The sequence below is a fragment of the Equus quagga genome, chromosome 21 (genome assembly GCF_021613505.1).
Source record: "Equus quagga isolate Etosha38 chromosome 21, UCLA_HA_Equagga_1.0, whole genome shotgun sequence".
NCBI lineage: Eukaryota > Metazoa > Chordata > Mammalia > Perissodactyla > Equidae > Equus > Equus quagga.
Genome location: NC_060287.1, coordinates 26811726 through 26831954, shown reverse-complemented (window position 1 = coordinate 26831954; position 20229 = coordinate 26811726). Strand labels below are relative to the sequence as shown.

The 20229-nt window shown below is 38.1% G+C and overlaps 1 pseudogene; it reads left to right on the top strand.

Annotated features, from left to right (window-relative positions):
- Positions 1–4779: 4779 nt before the first annotated feature.
- Positions 4780–6373, top strand: LOC124231417 (keratin-associated protein 13-2-like; annotated as a pseudogene).
- The last annotated feature ends 13856 nt before the right edge of the window (positions 6374–20229 follow it).

Genomic DNA, 20229 nt, shown 5'->3' with positions numbered 1-20229 from the left:
CTTTGCAAAATACACCAGAAAAATTTTTTTTCGTGAGGAAGATTGTACCTGAGCAACAACTGTGCCAGTCTTCCTCTATTTTGCATATGGTATGCCGCCACAGCACGGCTTGATGGGCAGTGTGGATTGGCTGCTGAAGTGGAGTGCACAAACTTAACCACTATGCCACCAGGCTGGCCTCCAAATGTTTTTGATAAAGTGGACTGAACCAAAATTAAGAATATCTACTCTTTAAAATTTTTGATAAGAAAATGAAATGGCAAGCCCCAAGCTTGGGGATAATAGTTGAAAAACCCATATTTGATAGAGGACTTGAATCTAGGCTGTGTAAAGGGCTCTTACAAATCAAATGTAAAAAGAGAAGCAACTTAAAAATGATCCAAAGATTTGAACAGATACCACTGAAGGAGAGATATGGAAGGCAAATAACACAGGAAAAGATGTTCAATATTATTAATCATTAGGGAAATGAAAATTGAAATTACATGGGATACCACTACATGCCTACCAGAGTAGGCAAAATGATAATAATAATAAACGCACAGTGCTGTTGAGGATGTAGAACAACTGAAACTTTCATACACTGCTGTTGGGGATACAAAATGGTACAGCCACTGTGGAAAACAGTTGAGCAGCTGCTTATAATGCTAAACATGCAGTTACCATATGAACCAGTCATCCCACTCCCAAGTATTTATCTAAGAAAAAATGAAAACATATGTCTACAAAAAGATTTGCATGTAAATGTTTATAGCAGACTTATCCATAATCATCGAAACTAGAAATCATTTAAATGTTTGTTACCTGGTGAATGATAACATCCATACAGTGAAATGCCACTTAACAATAAAAAGGAGTGGACTACTGAAATATACAACATAGATGAGTCTCGAAAGCAGTTTGCTCTGTGAAGGAAACTAGGCACAAAAAGCTATATAATGTAAAGTTCCATTTACAGTGCATTTCAGAAAAGAAAAGACTACAGGGACAGAAATTCAGATATGAGGTGGGAGGAGACTGACACAAGAGGGCACGAGGAAACTTTGGGTGGCAAAGGAAATGTTCTGTATTTCAATTGTGTTGGTAGTTACATGACTGTGTACATTTGTCAAAACTCATTGAACTGTACACCTGAAAGAGATGAATTTCATTATGTGTGAATTGTACCTTGATAAAGTTAACTTAAAAAAAAATAGTCAACCAACTGGAGAAGTGTATTTGAAACATATGGGAGACAAAGGCCTAAGATAAAGAATACACAAAGAAGCCCTAAAAATAAAATTAAAAGGAGAAATGACTCTATAGAATCATAGCGAAAAGATAATTATAAAAGAATAAACTCGAATGGGTCCAGGTTCTACAACCAGTAGTCAGGATTCAAATCCAGCCAGTCTGAATCCAAAAGCCATGATTCGAATTACTACACTAAAATTGAAATTGCACATCCCTAGCAGTTTTACCTCTAAATGTATACCTGAGAGAAACTCTAGATATGGACAGATGCTCAAGAATGTTCCTTGTCACACAGTTTGTGATAGTGAGAAATCAGAAATAGGGCCGGCCCCATGGCAGAGTGGTTAAGTTTGCACACTCTACTTCTGCAGCCCATGGTTTTGCCAGTTCAGATCTTGGGCATGAACATGGCACCACTCAGCAGGCCATGCTGAGGTGGCATCCCACATAGCACAACCAGAATATACAACTATGTATTGGGGGTTTGGGGGAGAAAAGAAAAGAAGATTGGCAATAGTTGTTAGCTCAGGTGTCAATCTTTAAAAAAAATAAGAAAAGAAATCAGAAATAGTAAGGAAACAGATAAATGAAATGTGGTATTTTTGTTTGGTAGAATTCTATAAAGTTGTAATAGAGAAGAAGCTTTATATGATAATAAAGTGGTTATTTCCACAAACTCTGACAATGGTGTTAGTATTTGGGTTCAACTCCCATCTCTGCTACTTACTACATGAATGACCTTGGGCAATGAACTCAACCTGTCATTGTCACAGCTTCATCATCCATGAAATAAGAAGAATAACAGAGTAGGACAATTAGGAAGATTAAATGAGCTACTATTTGTAATAAAGTGCTAGAAAATTACCCGGCACTTAAAAGTGCTACTAAAGTAATGATTAAAAAAATGCACAAATGTATAAATATCAACATAGATTTATTTTTTAAATAATTTTTAAGTCAAAAGCAAATTACAAATATATGTGCAATCAGATTGCATTCTTATAACTTAAAACAATAACAACAAAACAATAAACTGTATAAATCTATAAATATGCATCAAGAAAGTTCCCTGGAACGCCATTCAAAACTGAATGCGTTACTATTATGTCTTTAGAAAGATAGGAAGGAGAATGAGACTGAGGTTGGCCCACAAAAGGATTATATCTGTAACGTTTTATTTCTTTAACTGAGAGTGAGAGAGAGAGGAAGGAGAGAGAGAGAGATGAAGCAAATATGATGAAATGGTAATAATTGTGAATTTAGGCATTCCACAAAAACACCCTAGAGTTTGCTTTATTACTCTATATAGTTTTCTTTATTTTTTCCATTTTTGAAATGAATTGGGTAAATGCAAGTGTAAGAAGATCAGAGAGGTCTGTAAGCAGAGTCCTTTAGAAATCAGCTACACCAGCCTTTTCATTTAAAATAAAAATTATGGATGATGCGGTTCTGTAAGCATAACATGGGTGAGTTTGAAGCAAGGAAAAGCTGCAGGGATACCAAAGGAATGTCAGTGCCCAGATGAATCTCTAACAATGGACAGGTGACCTCTGGGGAACAGCAGCCCAGGCTGACTTGCACCAGTGCCTGGGAGAGAGGCCAGAGCAGACGGGTAGAGTGGTTTCCCTTAAGTCCTTTACCCACAAATGAGTCTTTCAGCCCACGATTAGCAACAATGTTTAACAGACAGATCACCCCCTGGGTAAGAGAATTTGAAAAGTAAAATCTTACCAAAGAACAGTCGTTATAAAGAAGCATCTTTGGGGACGGGGCAGTAGAAGACCCTGGTAGGTCTAGAGAAGATAGTTTTGAGGATGTAAAGAAAAGTGAACAGGAAGGAAAAAATATCTAGCCTGGAGCATATGGACTTCTACTGTTTTGATTACTCCCTAAAATATTTGCCTAATATGAAAGGTATTTAAATATCTCCACAAACATTGCAAAAAGAGACTGTCACCTTGAAGACTGAGCTGCAAGAATAAGGTGACCTGGAAAAACAACCACTACTCAAGGAATTCAGATCATAAACTAGTTGTGTTTAGTGGGTCCTCAAATGCAGTAGTGTGGGTATTCCTCAATTTCTAAAATAAAAAAAAAAAGTTATCCCAAATCACATTTTTCCTCTGACATATCCAGAGAGTGATTTTTTTTTTTCCTTATAACACGTTGACTGTGTATATAGAGCACACAGAATATTTTATTAGTTCCAGGATCCACTTCTGGACTATTACAGCGACTCTAGTTTTGTTGTGCTTTTTCTTCCCTTCAGAGGGAAACATTTATTAGCATTGATGAGTTATTCATTAGCATTTGTACAAAGTGCACAAATGCACTCTAATGAAAAGTGTTCACCTCATTAGGAATGGACTGGGGGAGTGTTAATTGGAATTGACTTGTTCCCAAGTTATTTTAATATTAATTTCCAGACATAGGGAGCTGGCCAGGAAAAGCCAGAACTTGTAGATGTGAGAAAGTCTTTTTTTTTTAACAGAATCAACTTCTAATAGGAAGAGAGAAGTACCACCCATTCTAAAGGAGTTAAAGACTGGCATCATAAGAAGTCCCATGTGTTGGGGATGGCACATACTTCTTCAGTAAATTTAATAGGTGTCTATTCATAAAGCATAGCTTACTTTACTTCAGTGAAACAGAGCGATGGTTTAAGTATTGCACAAGGGCACTTCATGTTATGCATACCACACTTTGGATTCTGCATGGGAGAGATAATCATAAAACAAAGTAGCTAAGTGCTCTGAAGCAGTGTGCTTTGAAATAAAGCAAGTTAATTTTCAGGTAGTTAAGGAGCTCTGTCTTCAATGACCATTGTGAATGCCATTTCCCTTAGTTTTGCCAAATAAAACGTCATATTCCAAAGAAGACAAATGGGTACAACCAGATAGGAAGAACTTCTTTGTCTTCTTTTTTCCATTAATCTAAGTATAGATTATCCAGGTTCTTTTCTCTTTTTTGGGCTGTGAAAGGAAAACAGACTTTAAATATATAAAGATCAGTGATGTATGGAATTCTCCTCTTGAACACTGTTCAATGCAAATATTCCAAAGAGAAGTAAACAAGCCTTTATTAGGCTTTTGTATCTTAGTATAAATAAGCTTAATAGATTCTTTTAGGAGACAAATTAAAACTGAATTTTCTTTCTTGTATTTGAGTGTCTGAATCTTGACTGCATAAGGAGACCATGGTCCAACTTCAGTTTTGCTTCTATCCTACTGAGAAATTAGGAGAAATTTATTGAACCTCTCTGAAACATAATTTTTCTATGTATTGATTGACCAGAGGATTTTAAAGACCCATATAGCTCTAATACTTCAAGTTAGTTGCTTTAAAAAATGTTCACTATTACCAAAGTATTATTTTAGGTATAAGTTAATAATTGAAGTTAAGAATCTGTCCTTCCATTAAAAAACAAAACAAAACAAAAAATTATGAGCTTATTTAGGGCATAAACAGAGAATAATGCCTACTGAAAGAAAGGCTCATCAGAAAACATGCAGAGAAATTCATTCTAGCAAAGACTTCTCATTAAAGTCCCACTCAAAGGGTTGTAGTTATTGTTTCCTAAATGAATAGCCTCCTGGGAAGCTTTTTAGGCTTCTATTCCCTTTAAAGAAGCCATTGGCATGAATACCAAAGACGATGTCTGTACTCCTTAATTCTGATCATGAGATCAAGACATGAGAAAGTCACACACATCACAGAAAAGGCAGGCTGAGTGCTTTGCCAATGAATCCACAATTTAATTAAGCTAAATTCATGGATATCAGGAATTGCGTGGATTATTTCAAAAAGAAAAAGAGTAAAAGTTTCAACTGATGGATTGTTAAGACTATTGAACACAGGTATTTGGAGAAATCCATTCTAATATGCTTGTGGAAAAAAGGACAAACTATTCTGAATAGTAACCTCTGATGTTGCTAATAATTTAAAGGAAAGGCAGAAAAAGTTTATGTAATTCCATTAGTAGGACAAGGGCACATTGTACACATGAATAATAAGGTGGAGGATATTTGTAAATGTGATGACGTATAACTTTGAAGGTCAAACAAAAAAGAATTCCTGGGGAAAGAAACTGAGAAACTTCTCTTAAGTGTATCAGAGTGATTAAAGTAAAATTAAGTACGTGAAGTTGTGATAAGGTGAACTTAAGCAATAACCTAGACAGGTATTCTTGTATAAAATGGTGAGCAAGAAGAGGGAGCATCTGGACAATGACACATCCAGGTCTAAGAGTGCATATAACTTGGAGTCGAAACCATGACATTGTTACTCAGAGAATCTTCTCACTGTAACTCAGCTGAACTCACCTCTCCTGTCACCATGTCCTACAGCTGCTGCTCTGGAAACTTCTCCTGCTTCCTTAGGAGCTACCTGCAGAACCCAGGCATCTCTTGTGGCTTGTCCTACCCCAGCAACCTGGTCTACAGCACTGACGTCCGCTCTCCCAGCACCTGCTAGCCGGGCTCCTCTCTCTACAGTGGCTATGGGGAGACCTGATGGGAGCCTGCCAGACACCAGATGTCCTGTGTGGTGTCCAGCTGCTGCCAGAGATCCTGCTACCGCCCAAGGACCTCCAGTCTCTGCAGTCCCTGCCGGTCAACTTATGCTGCATCTCTGAGCTTTGGATCCAGCAGAGGCTGTTTCTTGGGCTATGGATTGAGAATTTCCTCCTCACTGGGCTGTGGATCCAATGTCTTCAGACCTCTGGGTTATGGAGTCTGTGGCTTCCCTTCCCTGGCCTATGGATCTAGATTCTCCAGCCCAGCCTACTTGCCTTCTAGAAGCTGCCAGCTTTCTTGTTATAGGCCAAGCTATAGATCAGCCTTCTGTAGATCAACTTGTTGAGTTTTCAGACCTTTTAAGCACAATGTTTTAGCCTCTGCTTAGAGCTACTATCATAGGGATTTTCAATAATCTTAGTTAAGCCCTCTCACCACCAACTTTTCTCTGGTATCAAGCGCTGGCTTATGGACTACTTCTTTCAGATAGTGAAATTATTAAATCACCAAAATATAGAGTCCAATGTCTGTAATTTTGAAACAACTGATTCAGAATTTCATAAATTCTTACAAAATGTATGGAAGTTCAGTTTTGCTTGACCTAATAAACTTATGCACTCTTGCATCTGATATGTTCTCATTGCTCTTTATTGGTTCTCTGAGTTTGATTTGTGATTTATCTTTGGGGCTACAGCCTTTTGGAGTACTTTCCTTAGGAAAGGGGTTTGGATTTCCCAAGGAAATCCATTTCCCTAGGCAATGGCTTCTGGCCTGGTGTGTAGGGAAACCACTGGGCACTTCCACTGCCTAAGAGCTAACAAATGTACATGTCTTCCACCAAAAAAGCTGGTAGGAGGCTTAACAGTATTATTGAGAATATGCCCACAATGGAGTCAATATTCTCATTGTGTTTTCAATGGGAACATCTTATGCTGACAATCGTGTTTGATTTTGAGTTTACGTTTTCAAAACAATATTGAATTAGAGTTTGTCCAGAAGATGTCAGCTAGGTTAAAAATACTAATTAAATCTATTATATAAGATATTTGAATAAATCCAATATATAGGCAAGAAAATATTAAGTGTTAGAAGTTGGAGGGCATTATGGTGTTCTTCAAATACACGGGAAAATGGGTTATTCAGTGTGTGTGTTTGTGCATGTGTGTGAGAGAGAGACAGATAGACGAGTTTTAAAGTTTAAAATTGTGAGGAATGGAAAGAGTTATAGGAAGAAATATGTTGCCTTGTTAATAAAGAAATATATATTTGTGAATTATAAATTTATAGGATTATTATGACAAGGGTAATTTTTTTAAGTTATTAAGTCCCTTGACAAGTAGAAGATGAATCATCCATTTTTTAGTGACTTCTGCATTGAATTGGAGATAAGATTAGATTATTTTCAGTGTTCTGAATCTCGTGCTTTTATATTATTCAGTACTGAGACAAGACACATTTTGTGTTTATTTTTAACTTGAGCAAGTTATTTGTCTCAGAGACTAAAGGTAGTGTCAGAATTCAGTTAAAATTTTCCATAACATATTTAGTAATAACTCTCCATGAATCAGAGGATAACTATCAAAGATTATCATTTACTCCAATCATGTGCTACGAGTGTTTATTGATTTGTCTTCCTGGATCCCTTTTCCTCAAGTTTTTCTAAATGAATCTGAGAAAAGAGGGCCTCTTTTCTCTTATACTCAAGACAAGAAAGAGGTAAGCATGCAAGTGTGAGAACCAGGTCCTCTGTGTCCAGAAACCTGCCCAAGAGATAGAAAGCAGAGGAACAGGGAAGAGAGGCATAGAAGTTCCTGGCGACACAGGAGCCTCTGGTTCCCATCATATCTTAAGCCAGCTTTACTAGTCCTTCAGGCGCTTTGCTTATATGAACCAATAAAGTCTTCTTTTGGTTTAAAATAATTAAAATAAAATATCTGTCACTCATGTCCAACAAGTTATAATTAATAAAAATGCATTATCTACATGCAGAGTTACTCGTTGACTTTGGTGTAAATAGGCATTTAAAATTTTTTAGTAAGACAAAAAGAGCCTATGAGTCTGAATTATTGCTATTAGCATTGAGAGAGGACTGCTAATTCTTCTTAAAATAATGTGGAATGAGTAAAATGTAAACTAAAGAAACCATTGGGAAAACGAATTCAAAGGGATCATGGTAGCATGGCCAGTGAGAAAGTCTGGAGAATGCATTCAGCAAATCTAATAGAACTAGAAGCTTCTGACCTCAAGCAAGGAAGGCACCAGGTCCTACAAGGAGTGATGAGTAGAGACAACTGTTTAAAACAGAGAACAATCCCAAGATGGAAGGAAGGAGTATTCAGTGACAAAGAATCTAGTTCTAGAACGACTAGGAGAATTTCCCCCTTTCTAATGGAATCTTTGAGATGAGAGGCTAAAAATTGGAACAAAGAAGCAAAGGGTAGAACAGGAAACGAATACGTTAGAATACATTCAATATTTAAACTTTTACTAGTATTATGTCAAGATTTTGATTTCAGGGATCAGACAAGAGGAATACCCTTTGCATCCTTCATTCTCTGCATAGTAATCTTTTCTTACTATCTCATCACTGCTAATTTCCAACTGTTTTTTCATTTTTCTTCTCACCTCTCTTTGCTTTTCTTTATTCTCCCTTTGTCTCTGTCTCTGTCTCTCTCTGTGACTTTTCACCTCTGATGTATACTCTGTTCTTCTTTACATCCACACTCTAGCGTCCTGTTGAGTTTGGGCACCAGGTAACAGCAGGTTGATGACCAAGTTGGATGACGGTGACAGAGACTGTCAGAGAAGGCTGGGTTCTATAATTGAGCAAGAAAAAGCTGAGAGTGACATGGGGCACTTGCCTCTCAAGCTCTGTCAGTCTGCTCAGTCATAACTAAGTATCAACTTTCTGAATTCAGCTCACTAAATATGTCTTGAGCTTTAACTTTGCATTAGAGTTCTTTGGTGAAAAATACTGGCAGCTTAGAAAAGACCAAGACCTTTGCTGTTAAAGAGTTAGTCCACATCTAATGAGAGCCTCAAATTTTCTCCCATTATCTCAGTGTGAATGGTGGGTGTGAAGGGAGCTTCAGGAAGAGGTAACCACAGAAACAATGGCACAATTGGTTGGAAGAATATAGTGTGGAGTTTGGAGAGGGAAACTACAAGTTCTTTTTTTATTAAACTACAATATCTGGGCAGCGAGAGGTAAGAGATTACATAATAATTAAATAAAATTATAATTAAAAGTGAGATTGTCCAACTCTACAGATCCAGAAATAGAGACAGAAGCTTGAGATGCTTGAGAAAGCCTGAGCTCTGTGTCAGGAGTGACAAGATGCCAATGTTAAAAAATAACCTTCCCACTTAATATGCGGGAATGGTTCTTTGGGCTTGTTTTATTCTTGGGTAGAAAAATTAAGGTGTTTATTTATGTGACTGGGGACTCATTCAGTTGCAATTAACAATTTAATAAAATGCTGGGATACACAGGGCAGAGTTCAGGAATGCAGACTATAATTTGAGAGGTACTGCACTCTAAATTAAGGCAATGTGAGTTGTCATTCAAGTTCAAAATACTTTGTTCAGCTATTCAACAGGAAGTCACATGTCTTACCGTGTCTTACATACTGCTGCTCTGGGAATTCCCCTTACTGTCCCCTTAGGAACCTTCTGATTTCCTAGTGTCCTGCTATGTCTGTTCTCATCCCATCAATTTGGTTTACTCTAATGTCTTATTCTTCAGAGGACACTCACTGTCAGGGTTGTGTAAGTGATTGTCTCCTTAAATGTTGGACCCTAGGCTCCAACTCACCTCACTCTGGCCCTGGTCCTGTATTGTATATACCCCTACTCTCCAATTACCCCCTATGTTGACTGAGGCACGCCACCCAAGAATGGCTGCCTTCTCTAGCCCCCACCAAACTGCTGACATGTTGCCACTCCTGGGTTGTAGACCCTGTTTCTGCCACCCAACCTACTTTCTTCTGTAAATTGTATGTCTCACCAAGCAGTCTGCATATATGGATTACTCATCAAACTGCTACATGATCAAATTTTTAGTGCCAAGAGTATACAAGCTTCTAGTGATGTTGAACCTTCTCTACACGATACACTATTGTCAAATATGGGTATTCCATTATTGGATGGTGGTCTTTCCCTGGATCAATTGTACTTGTTTTAAGATACCCCTTATAATAGGATGAACAACCATCTACTTAGAGAAACGTAGCCTTTTTCCATTAACTCTTCCATTTGATCAATTCACTAAAAACTTCTTTAATCTGAGTAATGTTTCAGTTCAAGGATTACCTTTGTAATGAAGTAGATTCTTATAAGCAAGTAGAAAAAAAACAGAGAAAAATGAGAGTTGTAGTGATTTAACTTACTGGCACCAAAATTGTGTACTCTATTATTTTTCATTAATGCATGTATTCTGGTGTATCTTTTGGATGTTCTGAGTTTCAAAGAAATATTTCTTGTGCTATCTCCGCAACTATCTGTGAGTCGATAATTATCTCAAAAAATGATTAATGAAAATTAACCATATGTTAAGAACATGAGTAGACTATTGATTGATAAGATGTGAGATAAGGTTTAAAATGGGCATTTCTGGAAGATTCATATAGGCACAGTAGAGTCTCTCAAAGTGACAACATATAGTTATCACTGATGTATGGGATCTCTTAACCTGCTAAGGGTTGATATGGAATTCCTGGTCTTAAGAGATATAAACAGATTAGATACAAAGTTTATATTTACCCAAGGAATATTGGACTAACCAAATTAGTCAGATTTGCTTTCTCCCCCCTTTCACAGTTTTTAAATATGCTTAAGCATATTGCGAATTTCCAAAAGGAGAAAAGAAGATTACAGTTACCCGCCCCCCTTTCTCTGCAGTGGAGTTCACAGAGGCAGAGCATGATTTTTTCCAAATTCTTTAGGCCAGATAATATTGAAATTTTTATTCGAAATCAATTTTAGTTGAAATCTATACTCCACATAATAAGTTATTGCCCTTATTTCAGGGAATTTCTGCAAAGGGATAATACCTAAATTTGTCTTGGGTATACTCCCTGTCTGGCACTTTAACAGCAAAATAACCCCAGTCATGTAACTGAAGGAGAAGCTGTTACCACACTCATAATCATAAAAAAAGTGAGTAGTGGCTGATTCGGTGTTTTTAACAGCTTACTCTTTCTGCTGGGCAAAGGACCACAGAGGTTAATATCTTGACTATAAAATTGATTCAGGGGACTTCACTTTCTGTGTCCTCTGGATATTGCAAGGTGAAGAGGTATCATTGATTGCTCATCTTCTCCAGCTTATAAACCAAACTGGAAAAAAGCTTTAGCTTCAATAATTTTGGGGTGATTTTTCATGGTCTATTATTGTACCAGGAAAAGCAGAAAAAAACAGTCAAACCACATTTAGTCCATCGTCCGGAGCTGCAGACTTCATTCTGAGAGAATGACGTGGAAATGTTCTCTTAGTCGATGGTCAACATGTGTAGAGGGAGGCCTTGGACCGGCAGCCTACATTTACTGGAGTCATGAGACGAAATTCTAATCAGCAAATTCTTCATTTTCAAATTCTAGACAGAAAAAGCGTATGGTTGTGAATTCTAAAATGACTTGCCTTTTACTTTCCTGCCTCGTATCTTTTGTCCTGTGGTTTAATACTTTGCCTGAAATATTCCCCTCCTTCCCTCCATTTTAATGCTATATTCTGAGGGATTTTAAATGCTAAAGAACTTACTAATGAAACTTCACTTCATCTACATCACACCTTTGGTCCTCAGCATTTTTTGAATTTTATATTGTAGCTTGACAAACACAAAAGGTAGGGTTGGGTAACGAAATATCTGGAGACAAACAGACTTAGTCTCACTTTCTGGCTTTGTAAAGTTTGTATTAAAATAATTTTTAACACTTCACTACATTTTTTATCTGAAAATTGAAAATAGTCAATTCATAAGGCTATTATGATAAATGCATATGAGCATTATGTAATATAGAGTGGAGCTTTTAGCATTTGAATTTATTGAAGGTACTATGCGTCAGACATCTTTGTCCTTCTGATCACAGTCCTTTGATGTACGATGTAATTATCATACCTTCGGCAATTACTGTTCACCTGTTAATCTCCTTTTAGAGAGTAGGAGGAGCATAGAATAACCTTTGGTCTGCGTTACTGAGATTCCAAACTTATGCAAAGGGCATCACTATTTGAAGCATAAGCAAAACAACCGGTGCTCTTTCAAACATAGAGAAAAATAAATTTTGTTTTCCAAAGTTTACTTAAATCTAATTTAATATATTTTCTTGCCTAAATTTTCACTGATTCTATATCATGTCAGAGTAAAACAGGCAAAAAAATGTGCAAACTTTCCTCAAAGGAGTCCTTGCTTGCTGAGCCACTGCTTTGGATAAACCCCTATAAATCACTGCAGCATATGATGAGAGCCACTGAAAAGTTAGAAAAACATGATATGAAAGCAAAGTGCCACCTAGCACCCATTAGCCCATCAGATCCTACTCTTGGGGGTAGCAGTATCAATCATTGCTTTATCATGACTCTCTTGGGAATGTCAAACAAAATTGCTTATTCATGGTCTTGAAACTCAAAATGAATGAGCACTGAAAGGTATTATCTTTGTCTGTTGAATGTTGAAGTCTTGCCAATATGAGTAGAGAATGAAGGCACATCACCTTCAAGCTGCTGAAACTCTGTTGAACTGATATTGTCCAAAGAGCTTCTGCTTGTTCACAGGCACATGATTCCTCAATGGCTGGGCCTCTTTGATAAGTCATTACTTGATTGTTGGCAGTAACTCCTTCTTCCCATAAGGCAACTAGAGCTAGGATAGCTCCTCTCTAGTAGGTACAGAGTGGGAAAGGATCAAGCCCATTAAGAAGACAGAGGAGTCAGGGCTGTCCTGTTAACCAACTGACATCCCAACCTGTGCCTGGGCTCCCACGCTGTCCTTCAGGTAACAGTATCACTTGGCCATCAGAATGTCACACTCTGGGTCCCCACTTTGGTTTCTCCACCTAGAGGATCTTCTGAGTTTTTGCCCTTCAGGATCATTCCTTAGAGTACTTAAGAATTTTTTTTTTTACCTGTGCATATTGATGCGGGGTCGGTAAGCCGAGGAGTCGAAAGAAAGGTTTCTTAGACTCTTAAGATCTGGCAGTAGTGCTCTTTTATTTAGAGAATAGTATAGAATAGCATGGGGACAGGACCCATGGGCAGTCAGAGCTTCTGCTGCTGCCATGGGGACACGACCCATGGGCAGTCAGAGCTGCTGTGTGGGGACAGGACCCACGGGCAGTCAGAGATGCTGCTGGCATGGGGAGCTGCTGCTGCTGCCGCTGCCGCTGCCGCTGCCAGCATGGGGACAGGACCCTTGGGCAGTCAGAGCTGCTGCGTGGGGACAAGGACCCATGGGCAGGAGGAGCCGCTGCTGCTGCTGCTTCTGCTGCTGCCCCAAGTTGAGGGTTAGAGCTAAATTTAAGGCATAGGTATGTGAGTTATCTCTTTACAAGACAAAGGATATGTAAAAAAGTTAAAATGGTATCAATGCCTGTAGGGTCCGGCCATTTGGCGGTCCCACAACTTTTAGATAAGAATCAAACCTGATTGAGTAAATGGCAGAAGTCACTGCTCAAATATCATCTTCAGCTAAAGACAAAGGAGGATTTTGGGGTGGGGGGTCAGTTACATGAGGTTGCCAGACAGTAAACAACTTAAGTTCTTGCCTTCCCCATTAAGAGTTTCCAGAGATAAGGCCATCCCCCCTTCCTCCTGGCACAGAGAGGGAGGCATGGAGAATTCCTTCACAAATGCAGCTGTCTCTGATCAAAGGGCAAGCAAATTCCACTCCTCGGAGCCTGCTTCTCATCTGCAGTTTTAAAATTAACCAGCCTAAAATCCTCATCACATATGACACCTGAAGAAACACTATGTATATTTGAATCTCAAGCTTGAACACTTCTTGGCTATTTGTCTTGTACATATTGTAGGACCTCTCAAAAATTCAATCTCCTTTAATGTAAAAGAGAGATAATGATAGTATTTTTATCACAAGGTTACAATGAGGAGCACATGATAAGATATGTGAGGCAACTAGAAGAGTTTCTTGAATATAGAAAGCATTCTATAAATATTTTAACTATTATTACACCACAAACATATGCAACTATGTTCAAAAAATAAATGCATATGGGTCCCTTAACCTAACTCTTTGGTTGGATGAGCCATAAACATCATGTTCTTTCATATAACCTAAAATTAAATATTTATCCTCTCAATTCCTAAACATTTTGAATATCCAGTAAACTATACAATAGTATATTCCATTCCCCCCTTAAACATCATAAATATGCAAATGAACATGTTTTAATCAACTTCCTTTATAATTTTTTTATCTTGAGTGTAAGCTAAGTCAGCATTTCCTTAATGCTTTTTCTACTCATGTTCCTTTTTTTTTTTTCCTGCTTTATTTCCCAAACCCCCTTGATACATAGTTGTATATCTTAGTTGCAGGTCCTTCTCGTTGTGGGTATTCATGTTCTTTTGAATGTTTCTTTTTTTTTTTTAAATGTGTATTTTTTTTTTAAAGATTTTATTTTTTTCCTTTTTCTCCCCAAAGCCCCCCAGTACATAGTTGTATATTCTTCGTTGTGGGTCCTTCTAGTTGTGGCATGTGGGACGCTGCCTCAGCGTGGTTTGATGAGCAGTGCCATGTCCGCGCCCAGGATTCGAACCAACGAAACACTGGGCCGCCTGCAGTGGAGCACGTGAACTTAACCACTTGGCCACGGGGCCAGCCCCTTGAATGTTTCTTTTATACTTTGATTCTTCTGGATGGTCTTCTCTCACTGCCTTTAACTCTTGGCCTCCGTGCTGTCCATCTGCTCTGCGAGCCACTACACTGCTATATCTATGTTAGCTGAGGACTTTTAGATGTAAAACCCACCCTCACATAATATGGAAATGTGACTATCTGTAACACTGCTCTGCCACTTTTTATTTGTTCAGCAATTTTCAATATGCTTGAAGAAAATAATTTAGTATTTGCTTTACTGCTTATAAACAGCCCCTAAGGGGCCATTAAAAATTTACACACTATAAATTTGATAGCAGATGACTTTTTAAAAAGTATTTGGGCTGAAATTTCCATCTTCTTAGCTAATATAATTTAAGTCCACTTACATGAAGCATATATTCATTCAACTGGTAAAGAGAGCCAAGAGAAATTATTTTTCTTGAAAACTCATTTGATTCTATGGAGTATCATGATCATGCAATGATATCTTTGTCTTTTATGCACCATTTATATCACACATATTAGTTGTTACCGAACGTAAGTATGTGCTTTATAATATGGCAAAGCACATTAGGAATGACTGAGAAAAGAATTGCAATAAAATATAATACTGTTAGTATGGAGGAAAGAAAAGAGTTATAGCTCAGCATCCTAGAGATGACCCTCTGAGTCACAAATTAAGCCGGCAATGATGACCAACTGTTCTGAGTATTCAACAATTATCTGACGTCTAAGGCAAAACTGAAAACTGGCTTTTAGCTATAAAATAAAAGTAAGCATACTTATGATGGTGTTAATCTATTTGATTGGAATCAGACAACACACAAAGGAGGTGTTCTTATGCAAATTGTAGTGTAGAAGGATACTGAAGTTGGCTGTCAAGAACATCACACTCACCCGGTGAGCACATAAGCACTCTAGGCCGTCAGGGAACATTCAGACACACTCTGATGTTGATAACAGATGAATTAGATATAGTAACATGTTACTCCTGCTGGGCTGGAAATGTCTCTTCCTGTTCTCTTATAGAAGTTCTAGTCTATCCACTCTTATCCTGTGGCTCCTCTTACCTCAGCTGCTACTTTGACTACCCACTGACCTCTGTTATCCCAGTCACCACCAAGACAGGTCTCTCTGCTGTGACTCTCAAAACAGCTGCTGTAAGCCCACCAGCAGCCAGAAACCATTCTTTTCCAGAGATGATAAAGTCAATGTCTTCCAATCTTTCAATTGTAGATCTTGTGACTCCCCGAACCTGAATTATCATCCTAACTTCTACCTTGGAAATGACTTCTCTACTAGGGACGTTGTGTCAGCTTAATACAGATCAGCCTATAGTGTTGGCTTGTATAAATCCAGTTTAATGCCTCTTCATACTCCTACCCAAAGGCTGCTTTCTATTATACTCACTTACTAGAACCCTCTGCTTCAGGAACTGACTGACAAGCAACTACTTCATTTCTCTCAGAGATACATGTATGTCATCATTATACAGTGAAAGAATGGTCAAAGTTGGGAAACTATCTGTAATGCAAGCCCTGAGAGTTTTTTGGTTTTTTTTTTTTTTTTGGTAACACCAGTGCCTGACTTAAGCTTTGATTGCTGAGTCATCCATTTCAAAGAGGCATCCAATTCAAAGACAGCTATCTCAAATAAACACATTGTCAGCCACAGGACTAGATAAAAAGCCAGGGCACCTCCCCTCCTGAGGCTTCTTTGTTTTAGAGGTCTTGGTTGATTTCAATAACTAACCATTTGGGCCATTTGTTTTTTCTCTTCCCTGGCTTCAAATTCCAACTCTTGTGTTTCAAATTCACCAATAGTGAGCCTGTGAAACCCTAGGCCCCCACCCTCAACTCTAACAAAAGCAGAACCCCAGGGGGCTCTCTCTCTGTGTCTCTGTCTCCCTCTCCCCACAACTTCACTGTGGGGCTTCAGATGTGCTGTGTAATTTCCAGGTCTTGTAGAATAAACCTTTACTTTTTCAAAGTTTCCTGATGGTTATTGCTGAAGGGCGTCTTGCAATCATAAGAACTGCCAGGGCTGGTCCAACCACAACACTGGTTATTGATAGACTGAGACGGGTCAAAACATTATCTTAGAGTTTTATGTCAGATACTGAGAAGTACATATAAGAAAAATTATGAGGTTATTCCATATGTTTTATTCTCCTAAAATGTGGCAGATATGTTTTTATTTAATAAACTAACCTTGTGTAGAGTTTGAACACATTAACGTTTTTTCTTGATCTTTTTAGAGTTATTGGCTTACTGGGGTTGCTTTTTTTTAATATGACAAATTCCTATTTTTAAGCTTTGATTGTTGATTTTGTAAGAAGCAATATGTAAAATGAGATTAAGGACACAGCGTTTGTATAAGCAGGAAGATCCTATAGCCTAAAATGACTTCTAATCAGAGAATGACTATTTTCTGTGTAAAACATAAACAGAATTCAAAGTAATTCACAAGCTGTAAATCCAAAGGGCCTAAGATTTTATTCATCTTTGTATAGTAACTAAGGAGTCTTAAGGAAGAGTGAAAGTGATTGGATTTTATTGCCTATAACACAATTTAAAGTCACTTATCTTCTCTTGACATATTTCTGTTCTTTTTTGGGGCGGGGGGGGGGGGGGTCAGGGTTGCGAGGAAGATTAGCCCTGAGATAACATCTGTTTCCAATCTTCCTCTTTTTGATTGGGGAAAATTTGCCCTGGGCTAGCATCCATGCCAACCTTCCTCTATTTTGTATATGGGACACCGCAACAGCATGGCTTAATGTGTGTAGGTCTGTAACGTGGGCTCTGAACCTACAAGTCCCAGGCTGCCAAAGCACAGCACACAAATTTAACTACTATGCCCTGGGGCCAGCCCCTCTATTCATTTTTCATAGACAGATGAAGGTGTACCTCCTTTGGATGGGCCATTTCTTTGTCCCCTCCTCCTCCTCTCCACCCACAACAGTGCCTTGCGCATCAATGCATGCTTGTTGAATTGCCTTGAAATTGCCTTTTAAATTCCATGTTAATATATTCAAAAAATTAAACAAGATGATTCAGTTTAGCAAGCATTTATTTAGCACCTACTATGTACCAGACACTGTTGAAATTGTGATCTTTTTCAAAGTAAAGAAACAAAAATGAGACAAAACAAAATAAATATGTACATATGTATAGTCTCTGGTAGTGAGATGCTTAAAATCCAGGGCAACATCTATCTAACTTGACCTCCTTCCAACACTGTATAATTTTGTCTGCTTTCCCATATTTTTAACACATTTTTAACTTGATTTTTTTACACTCATAATTTTCTCTTTACTTCACTGGCTATTCCTTCCCAGGCTTTTGTGGGCTCCTCTTTGCCAATTCCTGAAATGCAAGATTTTCTCACAGTGCCACCCTAGAGAAGGCTCCCTTCTCATCTCATCCTACACATGTTCCTGGGCTTTAATAGTCATTTTTATGAGAGGCAACCAAACACTGTTGTTAAGAATATAGGCTATTGAATCATACTGCCAGGGTCTAACCCCTGGACCCACCCTTACTCCTGTGTGACTTTTCAATCCATTCTTCACATTGCAGTCAAAGTCATTTCTGTAGGAGGAAAATTTGATCAGTTATATCCATATTTATAACTTATCAATGCCTTTTAATTTCTGCAGATTCACAGTCCCTTATCTAAGCCAATGGAGACAGATAAATTTTGGAATTCAGAGTTTTTCAGATTTTAGAAAGATAATAGAACGGATAAACTGCATATTATATAATATCCCAGGTAGTATCTGGGACAACACCCCATAATCAAATATATTTATTTATTTATGAGGCAAAACATAAGATATCCACACTAATAAAAAGAAGAAAACAAAACTATGCATAGTTTCCATTAATTTGAGCCATGTGATTCCATGTAAAGAGGATAGATCATGTTGTCTTTCACCACCAAATTATTTCTAAAAAAAGTTTGATTTTCAGAGACTTTTAGACCTTTGAAGAATGTCCAAACCCCTCCCATGACTTGCAGAGCTCCTTGCAATCTGGCTCCTGTCTGTCTCCAGCCCCATCTTTCATCTCTTCTCTTCTGACATTCTTTGCTGATGCTGAGCTTCTTGAAACAAAGCCCCTTTGCCTGACTAGCTCCTCCTCTGCCGTTGCCCTTAAGCTGAGCTGAAGCTATCTGATATCTTTTGAAGATAAAATTAGGACATAAAGACACCAGGTGTGAGATAATTGGGGGTCAGATCATAGGATGACATGCGTAAAATACTTAGGAAATTGAATTCGAGTTTGTAAAGGCTGACATAGACTTTTAGAAAAACCATTCAGAGAAATGCACAGGGAAAAGAGTTGAGATAGGTGAGAGAAGGCCATGGGGGACATACTGAAGACCGCCTGCAGTAAAAAAAGGCAAAACAGCTGAGTTACAGCAAGATAGGAAAATGAAGGATTCTAATATATTTTTGAGATAAAAAATAGCAAGACATGCTGACCTGAGATTGGAGATGGGAAGTAAGGAAGAGCGAGGTCATAGATGTCTCCCAGGGATCCCATTTTCAGAACTGCATAGATGTTATAGGTATACTATAATGAAAATAGGATGCAAAGAAACAGAAGCAGGTCTGGGCCAGGAGACTGTTCATGAGGGCAGTTGAGTCTCTGCTAGGTTCACTGTTTTTATGAAACGTTTAAGGGAATATGCATATCAAGGAAATGTTCAAAGTCCTCAAGACAAGATAAGAAAGAAGATATTTAGGCGATGATAAAACCATCAGTTTCCTAGTTTATCCATTAAGTAAGTATTTATGGAGCAACCACTATATAACTTTGACTATTCTGGAGCTGAAGATTCAGTGTTGAACAAGAAAGAGCATACTTCCCGCCTTCCCTGCCCATTAGAGCTAACAGTCAGAGAAGTGCCACTCAAAGAGTGGGTCACAGAACAGGTTAAATCAGGGAGGATACCAAACCTATGACTTTTTTAAGCTGATGTTTTAAATCACGTAAGACTTCTAATGAAGGAAGCAATTCATTGATTTACTTGTTGATATATGTTATTTCTCTCGTGGCAGATGGTAACAAACTGTCACAGACTTGCTTCAGTTGCACTATTCTAGGCTACAGGACAGTCTGCAAAATAAATACATTACAAAAATGATAGAATTAAGTACAATGTTGATAGAAATCATCAAAGGCCAGCCTAATTTATCCCGGGATATGTTGGTTAGAAAGTGAGGACAGGCCTAATTATTTTAATTATCCAGATACAGAAAGAATATTCAGGGCAGAGAAAATAGCATGTCTTTGTGGTAGGAAAAACATTTCAGATATTTTCATTGTGGAACAAAGGCAGTGTGTTTGTGAGAAAGGGAAAGAGTACGCTGTGAAGAGGTGGTTGAAGACATGGGCAGGGACGCGATTGTGCTGCCCTCCAGATTGTGTAGAGGTTTTGTGTTTTATCATACGTGTGTTACAAGACGATGAAAAAGTTTTTATCAGGAGAGTGACATGACCAGTTTTTAGTTTTAAGAAGATCATCAGATAGGGATGGAGAGAAAAGTTTGAAGGACACAATTTTTGAAAATGAGAGGCCGTGTTGAAAATTTTTCAATAGTTCTGCCGAGAAAGAAACTACTTGGAACTGGAGCAGTGGTTCTCC